The sequence below is a fragment of the Gymnoscopelus braueri genome (genome assembly GCF_963280865.1).
Source record: "Gymnoscopelus braueri genome assembly, chromosome: 16".
Taxonomy (NCBI): Eukaryota; Metazoa; Chordata; class Actinopteri; order Myctophiformes; family Myctophidae; genus Gymnoscopelus; species Gymnoscopelus braueri.
In genome coordinates, this window is record NC_137616.1 from 32,625,377 (window position 1) to 32,637,568 (window position 12,192).

Genomic DNA, 12,192 nt, shown 5'->3' on the forward strand with positions numbered 1-12,192 from the left:
AGTACCATCTGTCAGATACCCAACATGCACTGTGGCCAGACCTTTACCATCACAGTGACACCATATGCTGACTCATGTGCTGGGAATCCCAGCTTTCCTTATCAGTTCATTGCAGGTACAGAGCAGCAACAAGACTTAAAATCTAAAAACTATGTACTAATCTTAATATTCTCCTACAGACAAATTCTATATTAAAATAGTCTCCACATACTTTTATGTGTTCAGTTCAACGAAGCATCAAAGAGAATAAACTTTATTTTTCTCCACTTCTTCCCTCTTATGTCTCCAGGTCCTTGCCCACCCAGTAATGTTTCTGTTTCTACATTATGCGGGGTTAATACAGTGTCCTGGTCCCCTGACACAGGAGCAGACATGTACATAGCAACAGCAACAGCACATGATGGACACATCCACACCTGTAATTCAGGCAATGCAAACTCCTGCTCTTTCACTGATCTATACTGTGGTGAAAACTACTCTGTCACTGTTGTAGCTGTTGACAGAGGTTGTCACAGTCAACCAAGTTCAGCTGTGGATCTGAAAACAGGTGAGATGTTCACCAAAGACACCACAATGCTGATTTGTTTTTTCTCTCTGGGAGTCAACTTAATTCAATTGAATGATAAAAAATCTAGTTATGGATGAATGCATACATTGAGTAAAGGGTGGAAGGAAGAAATAGGTTGCCCCATTTCTCCTTATTAACTTTGAGATTCAAATCATGTTAATGTAAAATGTTCTTCATGATTTATATCTTGGAGCCCAGTTAGATTGTTTCATGTTAGTGCAGTACATTATTGTTTTAATCCACAGTTTGTTTAACTTTTAATTTTTCTTCTCTTTGTAGTGCCATGTGTTCCTTCCAACATCTCTATAGCTCCTGAATGTATCATCAACAGTGCTGTTGTGTCCTGGTCTGGCCACAAGGGAGCCGTACAGTACTATGTTTCTGCCTCAAGTAGTCAAGGCAACGCCACTTGCCTGTCCTCTGAACTCCATTGTACTCTTACAAGCATCATGTGTGGCACCATCTACGCTGTAGACGTTAAGGCTATCAATGGCAACTGCTCCAGTGACCCGACTCTGGCCCTTACATTCAGCTCAGGTATGAGATGGAGAACATTATGTATACACACACCAAAGACCAAGCACACTTTAATTCCGCTTAGGACCTTTTGGGTCTTATTTTCTACAGGAGGATTTAAGTGGAATGAATGGATTACATTTTAGCTCATGATGGGTGACTTTAATGAATCTCATGTTGGAAGCTTCAGGAAAGATAAATTAAGTTGTGTGTGTGTGTGTGTGTGTGTGTGTGTGTGTGTGTGTGTGTGTGTGTGTGTGTGTGTGTGTGTGTGTGTGTGTGTGTGTGTGTGTGTGTGTGTGTGTGTGTGTGTGAGAGTGTCTGTTTGTGTGTGTGTTTACCCTGCTAAGATGTTATTTTACTTCCTGAACATATACTGTAAACTAATACATTTTGTATAAGGGGAATAAGGTCAAACATAATAGTGCTAAAAGAAAAAATCAAAATGATGATGCAACATTATACAGTTTATGAACAATAACAAAAAAGTAATGAAAAAAAGAATAGCAACAAAGGAAATGAAGACAATATAATAGATTTATGGTCACGGCACATGCATCACTTGAAATAATGTTCACCTCGTACAGAGTAAAATGTACAAACTCATTGGAATTGTACATTTAACATGAGTATTTATTTTATTGCATGTTATCTCCATATATATCTTGCAGCCGTCCAGTAAACATGTATCCTATTTATCCACACATTCGCACCTTAATGTCTAATCTCATACCTGCTGCTATGCGTGGACCTACCAACGTGCTACCACCTTTGTGTTTAACCGTATGGACCTTATGTCTAACCTTATGTACATACTGTACCAGCTGAATTATGCTACATATATGTAAATATCTTCTTCTTTTTTTGCATATCCTTGACATGTTTCTCTGTTTTTCTTTCTTTCTCACCTTGCTCTCCCTCTTCTTTATCTTTTTCACTTGATCTCTTCCTGAAAACAACAAAAACGAAGGAGCTTGCACAAAAACAAATTTCACTCACTTTTTACACCTGTAAACCTGTGATGTGACAATAAAGATGATCCTCATTCACTTTCTTACTCTTTTTTCTTTCTCTTCCCAGCCCTGTGTGCCCCATATAACGTTACTGCCAGTCTGGTGTGTCCCAACTCAACCCATGTGACCTGGGTGGGAAGCCCCAGTGCCACAGCTTACAATGTGACAGCGGTGGGCCAGGATGGACACATATATTACTGCTACACCAACAGTACCAGCTGTCAGATACCCAACATGCACTGTGGCCAGACCTTTACCATCACAGTGACACCATATGCTGACTCATGTGCTGGGAATCCCAGCTTTCCTTATCAGTTCATTGCAGGTACAGAGCAGCAACAAGACTTAAAATCTAAAAACTATGTACTAATCTGAATATTCTCCTACAGACAAATTCTATATTAAAATAGTCTCCACATACTTTTATGTGTTCAGTTCAACGAAGCGTCAAAGAGAATAAACTTTATTTTTCTCCACTTCTTCCCTCTTATGTCTCCAGGTCCTTGCCCACCCAGTAATGTTTCTGTTTCTACATTATGCGGGGTTAATACAGTGTCCTGGTCCCCTGACACAGGAGCAGACATGTACATAGCAACAGCAACAGCACATGATGGACACATCCAGACCTGCAATTCAGGCAATGCAAACTCCTGCTCTTTCACTGATCTATACTGTGGTGAAAACTACTCTGTCACTGTTGTAGCTGTTGACAGAGGTTGTCACAGTCAACCAAGTTCAGCTGTGGATCTGAAAACAGGTGAGATGTTCACCAAAGACACCACAATGCTGATTTGTTTTTCTCTCTGGGAGTCAACTTAATTCAATTGAATGATTAAAAATCTAGTTATGGATGAATGCATACATTGAGTAAAGGGTGGAAGGAAGAAATAGGTTGCCCCATTTCTCCTTATTAACTTTGAGATTCAAATCATGTTAATGTAAAATGTTCTTCATGATTTATATCTTGGAGCCCAGTTAGATTGTTTCATGTTAGTGCAGTACATTATAGTTTTAATCCAAAGTTTGTTTAACTTTTAATTTTTCTTCTCTTTGTAGTGCCATGTGTTCCTTCCAACATCTCTATAGCTCCTGAATGTATCATCAACAGTGCTGTTGTGTCCTGGTCTGGCCACAAGGGAGCCGTACAGTACTATGTTTCTGCCTCAAGTAGTCAAGGCAACGCCACTTGCCTGTCCTCTGAACTCCATTGTACTCTTACAAGCATCATGTGTGGCACCATCTACGCTGTAGACGTTAAGGCTATCAATGGCAACTGCTCCAGTGACCCGACTCTGGCCCTTACATTCAGCTCAGGTATGAGATGGAGAACATTATGTATACACACACCAAAGACCAAGCACACTTTAATTCCGCTTAGGACCTTTTGGGTCTTATTTTCTACAGGAAGATTTAAGTGGAATGAATGGATTACATTTTAGCTCATGATGGGTGACTTTAATGAATCTCATGTTGGAAGCTTCAGGAAAGATAAATTAAGTTGTACGTGTGTGTGTGTGTGTGTGTGTGTGTGTGTGTGTGTGTGTGTGTGTGTGTGTGTGTGTGTGTGTGTGTGTGTGTGTGTGTGTGTGTGTGTGTGTGTGTGTGTGTGTGTGTGTGTGTGTGTGTGTGTGTGTTTGTGTGTGTGTTTACCCTGCTAAGATGTTATTTTACTTCCTGAACATATACTGTAAACTAATACATTTTGTATAAGGGGAATAAGGTCAAACATAATAGTGTAAAAAACTAAATGATGATGCAACAATATACAGTTTATGAACAATAACAAAAAAGTAATGAAAAAAAGAATAGCTACAAAGGAAATGAAGACAATATAATAGATTTATGGTCACGGCACATGCATCACTTGAAATAATGTTCACCTCGTACAGAGTAAAATTCACAAACTTATTGGAATTGTACATTTAAAATAAGTCTTTATTTTATTGCATGTTATCTCCATAGCAAGATCCAAAAAGCACGTAATTTCTTTATATCTTGCAACCGTCCAGTAAACATTTATCCTATTTATCCACATATTCGCACCTTAATGTCTAATCTCTTACCTGCTGCTATGCGTTGACCTACCAACGTGCTACCACCTTTGTGTTTAACCATATGGACCTTATGTCTAACCTTATGTACATACTGTACCAGCTGGATTATGCTACATATATGTAAATATCTTCTTCTTTTTTTGCATATGTTACTCTGTTTTTCTTTCTTTATCACCTTGCTCTCCATCTTCTTTATCTTTTTCACTTGATCTCTTCCTGAAAACAACAAAAACGAAGGAGCTTGCACAAAAACAAATTTCACTCACTTTTTACACCTGTAAACTCAGGGTTACGGATGTAACCCCGGTTTCTTTAGAATTCGGAGTAACATACTCACTATGGGATATCACCGCCCCCTGGCGTTGATGCAGAGCTACATACCATAAACTCCCGGGCCATTCATTGGCTGAGAAGGGTATGTCACGTGTCCGGTAGACCGGAAGAGGTATAAAACCTCTCGCGTGACGTGGCTCATCCTCTTTAACACGCTTCCTGCATGCAGATGCACACAAACAGGGGTGTTAGGTGAGTATGTTACTCCGAATTCTAAAGAAACCGGGGTTACATCCGTAACCCTGAGTTTCTTGTCAATTCTCCGTAACATACTCACTATGGGATGCATAAACCCCCCTGGGCTTATAGCCATACCGAATCTCAGGTCCGCACGCCCCCTAGCCATAAGGCCCCGTCCCCCTGGACGTGACCTTCGGCCTCACGGGCGCCACCAGCCCTCCGGGCCGGGGTGCGGTATATAATTGAAAGAAAAGGACCCTGACAGACCAAGTCTGCCTATTCATCTAATGAACAGACACAAGTCTGACCCATAAGTGAAAACAAGGAAACAGGGCCTCCTCCCCTGGAAACCTACCAACGGTGGTTCCGAGGGGACTCAAGAGAAGGAAGGTAGAGAAGGGAACAAAGGCGGGTTACACAAAAGACCTGCCTAACCTCCCCTACCCTAACTAGAGACAGCCGCTATGCCCAGTACAGCGTGCGCCACTGACGCCGCTGCCACATCCAGGCTGTAGAAAACCGCAAAAGTCGATGGAGACGACCAGTTTGCGGCCGCGCACACCTCCTGGACCGACATTTCCCTGGAGAGGGCCCAGGAAGTAGCCACGCCTCTAGTAGAGTGAGCCTTCAGTCCTTCTGGAACCGGAGCGCCACTACTGACGTAGGCCAGCCTAAATGGCATCCACACTCCATCTAGAAAGCGTCGCCTTAGTCACTGCCTTCCTCCGACCATCTGGGCCGAAGGAGACAAAAAGTTGCGACGACGACCGGCCGACCGCCGTCCTCTGGCAGTAGAGCTTCAACGCCCTCACTGGGCAGAGACAGTGCAGCCGCCTATCCTCTGCCGAAGCGAAAGGAGGCGGATGAAAAACTATCAGCTCAACCGGTGTCTGGGTCACCATTCCGTTCTTGGGAACAAACGCCATGTTGGGCTTAACCAAACCCTGCTGTCGCCTCCCAAGAACCTCATGCACTCCGAACTTACTGAGAGCGCATGTATGTCGCTGACCCGTGTAGCTGTAGTGAAAACAACCACAAGAACCGTTTCGAGACTAACGATCTCCAGATCCATAGAGTGAAAAGGCTCGAACGGTGGGAGGCAAAGCGCCCCCAGCACCACCGCCAGGTCCCAGGCCGGGAACAGAGGCCTAGAGACCGGCCTGGCCCGCCTGGCACCGTTCATAAAACTACGCACCAGCGGATGTCGGCCAACCGTCATGTCATCGAAACCCACGTGACAAGCGGAAATGGCCGCCTGGTACACCTTAACCATCGAGAAAACCAGACCTTGGTTCAATCTGTCCTGCAAGAACATGAGGATGCTGCGTACCGAGGCCCGGAAGGCCTCAACCGGCGGTGACTGACCCAGACACCATGACACGAACAGGTTCCACCTGTCGTCGTACGCAGACCCCGTGGAAAGGGCCCTCGCCCCCTGGATGGTAGCTACCACCTCAGGGGGCAGGCCATAAGAAGTCAAGGTCTCCCCCTCACGGGCCAAGCCCACCGGTCTAGGTCCTGAGGTTGCTTGTGGAAAATTCCGACCCCTGCCTGCCGTAGCAGATCTCTGATCGGGGGGAGGGCCCAGGGCTCGTTGTAGAGGAGAGGATTATTCCTAACCTCCATGCGCCCCACGCCAGTGCCACCAGTGGCACTGACAGTCCGTGGAGTCTGACAAGTTGAGAGGACCAACTCCCGTGACGGGAATGCATAAAGCAGTTCAGTCGGCCAACCTGGCCCAGATCTGGCTTGTTATCTCCGGAGGAGAGGCCAATCTGCGTACCAAAAAACGCCCCTGGACAACAGAGTCGCTCCACTGTTCAGGAGGCCCGGTACCTGTGAGGCTCTGGTTGACGTAAGGCGCGCGTCGCACCACAGCGTCAGATCGCCAGCTAGCCTGTCCAACACTGGAGAGGCCAGGCCTCCCTGCTTTTTGGCATAGCACACGGTCGTGGTGTTGTCGGTTCCGATCAGGACATGACAACCTCAGGTGGACGGGGCTCCAAGAGCCCACATCCACCTCCGGGGAAAAAAGGCCACACGTGGGGCTTGTCCAAACGAAACAGGTGTAAGGCCGAAGTCATGAGACCCGTCGCCTGCACGCATAGCCTGTATGTGACTTGTCGCCTCACGCGAGAAGACCCTAGGCCGAAACGCTGTCTATCCCGCCCGGGACAGACGCGCCGTGAGCCTGGTCTAGCCCAGCGAGATCCCCTATGAAGGTGGCCTGCTGAGACGGGACCAAGACGCTCGACGGACGGTGACGGTGAAAAACCCCTCGACGTCAAGTGGGGAAACGGCCACGTCTGTGTGCCGCGCCACCTCCTGACTGTGGTGGATAGAAAGGAACGTGGAAATAAGCATTGAAAACAATGCTGGTCCACCCATCTCCTTAACGCACCGTCCGCAGAGAGGGTCATACACCAGTACAACCACAGTGTGTTGTTGTTGATCAGGGGAGCTGACCAGTACAACCACAGTGTGTCACTGCTGTACTGAAAAAAACCCTACACACAGTGTACCACTGAAGTACCGGGATAGTAAAACAGTTCCGGACTGCAAACTCCCCAACAAGCTGCCTCAGCAAGCGAGTCAGGAGGGGCTCTGATGTCACCCAGTGCGGACAACGCACACGTTTCCAACTGGACCGGTGATGTCGCCACGTGATCCAGCGGACCCGCACATGCGGGGCCGTTAGAGACCGTGGAAGGGTAGCGGTGGAAGGTGGCCACCGTGGTGTTGCTTCAGCGGGGCTGGCTATGCGCTGCACCAAAAAACCACACTGCAATGTGCGGTTGTTAGTGAGGCCAGTTAGCCGCCAATCGAAGCAACAGTAGCCTGACTGGAGGTTCTGCAAACCTAGCAGCTAACAAGCTAGTCAAGGCTAAATCACCATGGGCCAAGAAACGTTGAGATCCGTTTCCAAGGGAACCGTTTTTTTGTGTGTGCGTTGCCATGGGGACCAAAGACGCTACTACTGGTGCTAGCAGCGCTAACCCTGTGTGCGTTGCCATGGGGACCAGCGACGCTGCCACTGCCGCCAGCGGTGCTAACCCTGAGGTGACCGCTCGAGGCAGTAGAGGTACTAACGGTCCGTTAGGACACGGCGGGGTCACGTGACCGGTCACGGGGACCTTGCCTGACGTCAGCATCCGGTTTGTCCGCCAGCGCAGCCTGTCTGTTTCCATGGAAACCAACGGCGCTGTCACTCTGACAAACGGGGCCGTCCGAAGCAAGCCTACCTTGGCCGTCGCCCTCTCGTCTGAGCCCAAAGGCTCCGGACGGAGCGTCGACAAAGTCGTCCTCCCCTTAGGGAGTGCTTTGACGCTCGTTAGTGGCGAACGAGGCCTGTAGTCCGTGAGGCGGTACGGCAAAGGGGGCATCTGTCCCTCCAAAATGGCGGAGACAGAGGTCCGCTCTTTGACCCAAGTATTTATTGAGACCCTTCAGATTCAGAATGGGTCGTATCCCCCCCCCCCCTTCTTTTCCACCAGAAAATATTACGAATAGAAAACCAGTTGGTTCCGATTCATAGATAGTTCTCTGACTATGTTACTCTGAATTCTAAGGAAACCGGGGTTACAACGTAACCTCGCGTTTCTTGACAAATTCTTCGTAACATACTCACTATGGAGAGAGAGTGAACCCCCTCTCTCAGAGACATGGTTGCCTTACCCTCTGCATGAGAGGAACAACACCGTGTCCGACATAGGAGATTATATGCATAAGAGCACGTGGAAAACACACCAGTACAACCACAATGTGTTGTTGCGGATCAGGGGAGTTGATCAGTACAATCACAGTGTGTCACTGCTGTACTGAAAAACCCTGTACACACACAGTGTAACGCTGATGTACTGGGATAGTAAACAGAAGTATCGGAAGTAATTCTTTAATAGCGCCCAAGCTCAAGAGGAAGGAGACTTCCTCCCTCAGAGTATTGGCTGCTGGACCCCTTGCACGGGAAAACAATACTTTTTCTGTCACGGGGGGATTTGTGGAGAAATGCAGCCTGAAACCCTTTAGTATTGTGAGCAATACCTAAGCATTCGGCTTGCAAACCGTCCATTGCTTCACACACCGAGCGAGTGGCTTGGACGGTGACGTCATCGGCCGCTCGGAGAGTGGGAGCGTCGCCATGGGGACCGTTGCCATGGGGACCAGTGACGCTGCCACTGCCGCCGGCGGTGCTAACCCTCGGGCCAACGGAGGACTCGGAGGAGTCACGACACTGGCCACGGGGAAAAAACCCCGGCGTCAGAATTAAGCCCAAAGATATATACAGTGAAAACTATATATATATCAATGATTAATCCTACCTTGGCCGTCGCCAGAGTGTAGAAGAGAGAGTAACGTCACGCTTCGATCTCGCCGCAAAGCGGGCCTCTATGGGCTATAGTTCCAACATTGGAACTATCTCATTGACGTAGACAGAGCACTTCCGCATTCCATTCTCACAATGGGATCGACGCTACTGTCATTACTCTCTTCCTAACTTACTCTGGCCGCCGCCATCTTGTCGACAAAGTCGTCCTCCCTAGGAGGTGCTTTGTCGCCCTCCAGCGGCGAACGTGAGGCGGTACGGCCAAGGGGTCATGTCTGACCGAAGTACTTCCGGTTCACAGTGGTGCGTGGGCACTTCCTGTGGGACGGAAGCTGTGAGGCGACAAAACCTTCCTCCCCGTAGGGGATGCTTTGTCGCTCGTTAAAGGCGAACGTGGCCTGCAAATCATGAGGCGGTACGGCCAAGGGGTCATGTCTGACCGAAGTACTTCCGGTTCACAGTGGTGCGTGGGCACTTCCTGTGGGACGGAGGCCTGTGAGGCGACAAAACCTTCCTCCCCGTAGGGGATGCTTTGTCGCTCGTTAAAGGCGAACGTGGCCTGCAAAACATGAGGCGGTACGGCCAAGGGGTCATGTCTGACCGAAGTACTTCCGGTTCACAGTGGTGCGTGAGCACTTCCTGTGGGACGGAAGGCAAAAACCGGCGTGACCCCATTCCACTGGCGCATTTGCGCCCTCTGGCGGACAGGGGTGATGTGGGTTTTTATATTACCTTCATATGATCCAACAATGTCTAGAACATCGGAACTCGGGTGTTGTAGACAGTGTGGGCTTATGTAATTGAGAACGTTGATACATTACATGCACGGATATCATCCCATCAATGTCTGGGATACCGGAGTTCGGGCATCACAGACATTGTGGACTTATACACAGAGAGCATTGGAGCAGAGAAGCCCGCTGCTCTCTCAGATGTTATCCAACAATGTCTAGAACACCGGGACTCGGGTGTTCTAGACAGTGTGGGCTTATGTAATTGAGAACGTTGATACATTTACATTACATGCACAGATATTAGCCCATCAATGTCTGGGATACCGGAGTTCGGGCATCACAGACATTATGGGCTTATATACAGAGAGCATTGGAGCAGAGAAGCCCGCGGTAGGGGACTCCACTGCTCCGCTGCACTCAAGCCACGTGAAAGAACGAGATCGTTTGTAACATGTAACACATTTATTTCTTTGGCAGAAAAAAATTTGTACTTTTAAACACACATTCGTTTTCATTAAACATGGCCTTCTGGCAGTCGAGGGGCCGTCCATCTTGTCCATCGAGTAAGGTCTTCAGAAGCCCCCGAGGTTTGCTCGATACACAGAGTGAGAAGGCTAACAAGCTGGTGTTATCCTAGCGAGGCAAGCTAGGCTAGGACAACGCTGTTAATAACCTGTTGCATGGGTGTTAAGCCAACAAAACACTGCCTGACTAAGGCGACGTTAACCTAGCGAAGCAGCTAACGTAGCTAGTCTGAGCTAACTCACTCACGAGCTTCTGCCTCGTTCTCCCCTCGCCTATGCCGCCGTCGCCGTCGCCCCTTCGTTGTCTCCTGGCGACGCACCGCTGGCCCGGTACGCTTGCTGTGGCAGCGGAGTAGACGGCTGGGAAGAGGGGGAGGAAGTGCCGCTAGGTAGTTGCACCTGGGTGGTTCTCCCAGACACGGTGCTAGCGGCTGCTGCAGTGCTGCGCAGCACGGCTTGTGTAGCAGCCTGGAGGTGCTGCGAGCGGGGGCTAACGCCGCTCGCAGCCGGGACTGCCGGAGGGCCCATTGTGGACTGTGAGCGCACGTGGTGGGCCCCACCACCCACGTTCCCTGGGCCGTGTTGCTGGATCCGCGACGACCGGGGACGAGCCGCTTAGCCAGGGCGCTGCCCTGGCTAAGCGGCTATCGAGGCGCAGCGTGGAGAACAGCGCAGTCCTCGCAGCGTCCCGGTGCATCTTGGAAATGCCCCGGCCCCGTAGAGACCGAGGCACGAGATGCAGAAACCACGAGGGTCATCCCCGGCGATCATCAAGCGGCAGAGCAGCAATACGCAGGGACGTGGAACCTCCATCTCGAGCTAACCTGTTAGCTTTCAACCGCAAGGCTAAGAGCGCGGAAAACTCAAAGGAGGAAAACTTGCTTTAGCAGTAAAAGAAAGAAAGAGAAGATAGCCGCGGGAGCGGAAATAATAAAACTTTTTTTAATAGGAGGAAAACCCGTTGGTTAGTACAAGTACCACCGAGTGGGCTAAAGCTGGTTTCTGTCCTGATCAAAGTTACGTTTGTTATTATTAAGGTATGTCTTGAGCTGTTGCATCTGCCATGCAGAGAAGCGAAAGAGGATGAGCCACGTCACGCGAGAGGTTTTATACCTCTTCCGGTCTACCGGACACGTGACATACCCTTCTCAGCCAATGAATGGCCCGGGAGTTTATGGTATGTAGCTCTGCATCAACGCCAGGGGGCGGTGATATCCCATAGTGAGTATGTTACGGAGAATTGACAAGAAACCTGTGATGTGACAATAAAGATGATCCTCATTCACTTTCTTACTCTTTTTTCTTTCTCTTCCCAGCCCTGTGTGCCCCATATAACGTTACTGCCAGTCTGGTGTGTCCCAACTCAACCCATGTGACCTGGGTGGGAAGCCCCAGTGCCACAGCTTACAATGTGACAGCGGTGGGCCAGGATGGACACATATATTACTGCTACACCAACAGTACCAGCTGTCAGATACCCAACATGCACTGTGGCCAGACCTTTACCATCACAGTGACACCATATGCTGACTCATGTGCTGGGAATCCCAGCTTTCCTTATCAGTTCATTGCAGGTACAGAGCAGCAACAAGACTTAAAATCTAACAAGAATTAATTGGATAACATATTATCCAATGTGAGAGTTTGAGACACGTTGTGGGCGTTTAGATCTGCTTTTTCCCCCAAAAAATGACATAATGTGAAAAACGTGGAATGTTTTTGAAAACATGTTTATACCACAAATGTTATATTATTTTGAAAATAGCAGATCTACCAGATCTGTGAGCTTATAGATCGGCTATTTTCGAAAGGACAAAATGTATATAGGGGTGAAGTGGCTAATGTAAGTTTTGTAATAATAATCGAAATCTACAAAGTAACAAGTAACTGAAGTTGTCAAATAAAAAAAGGTAGGCCTACAGCATGCGCACATAACAGGCCTTCAC

General features: G+C 48.4%; 1 long non-coding RNA gene across 1 annotated transcript; it reads left to right on the forward strand.

Moving 5' to 3' along the window:
* The first annotated feature begins 427 nt into the window (after nucleotides 1-427).
* Nucleotides 428-2,719, forward strand: LOC308103115. The gene is made up of 3 exons (XR_013934700.1): nucleotides 428-547; nucleotides 2,165-2,422; nucleotides 2,597-2,719. It is a non-coding gene; the product is annotated as an uncharacterized lncRNA (long non-coding RNA).
* Nucleotides 2,720-12,192: the final 9,473 nt, after the last annotated feature.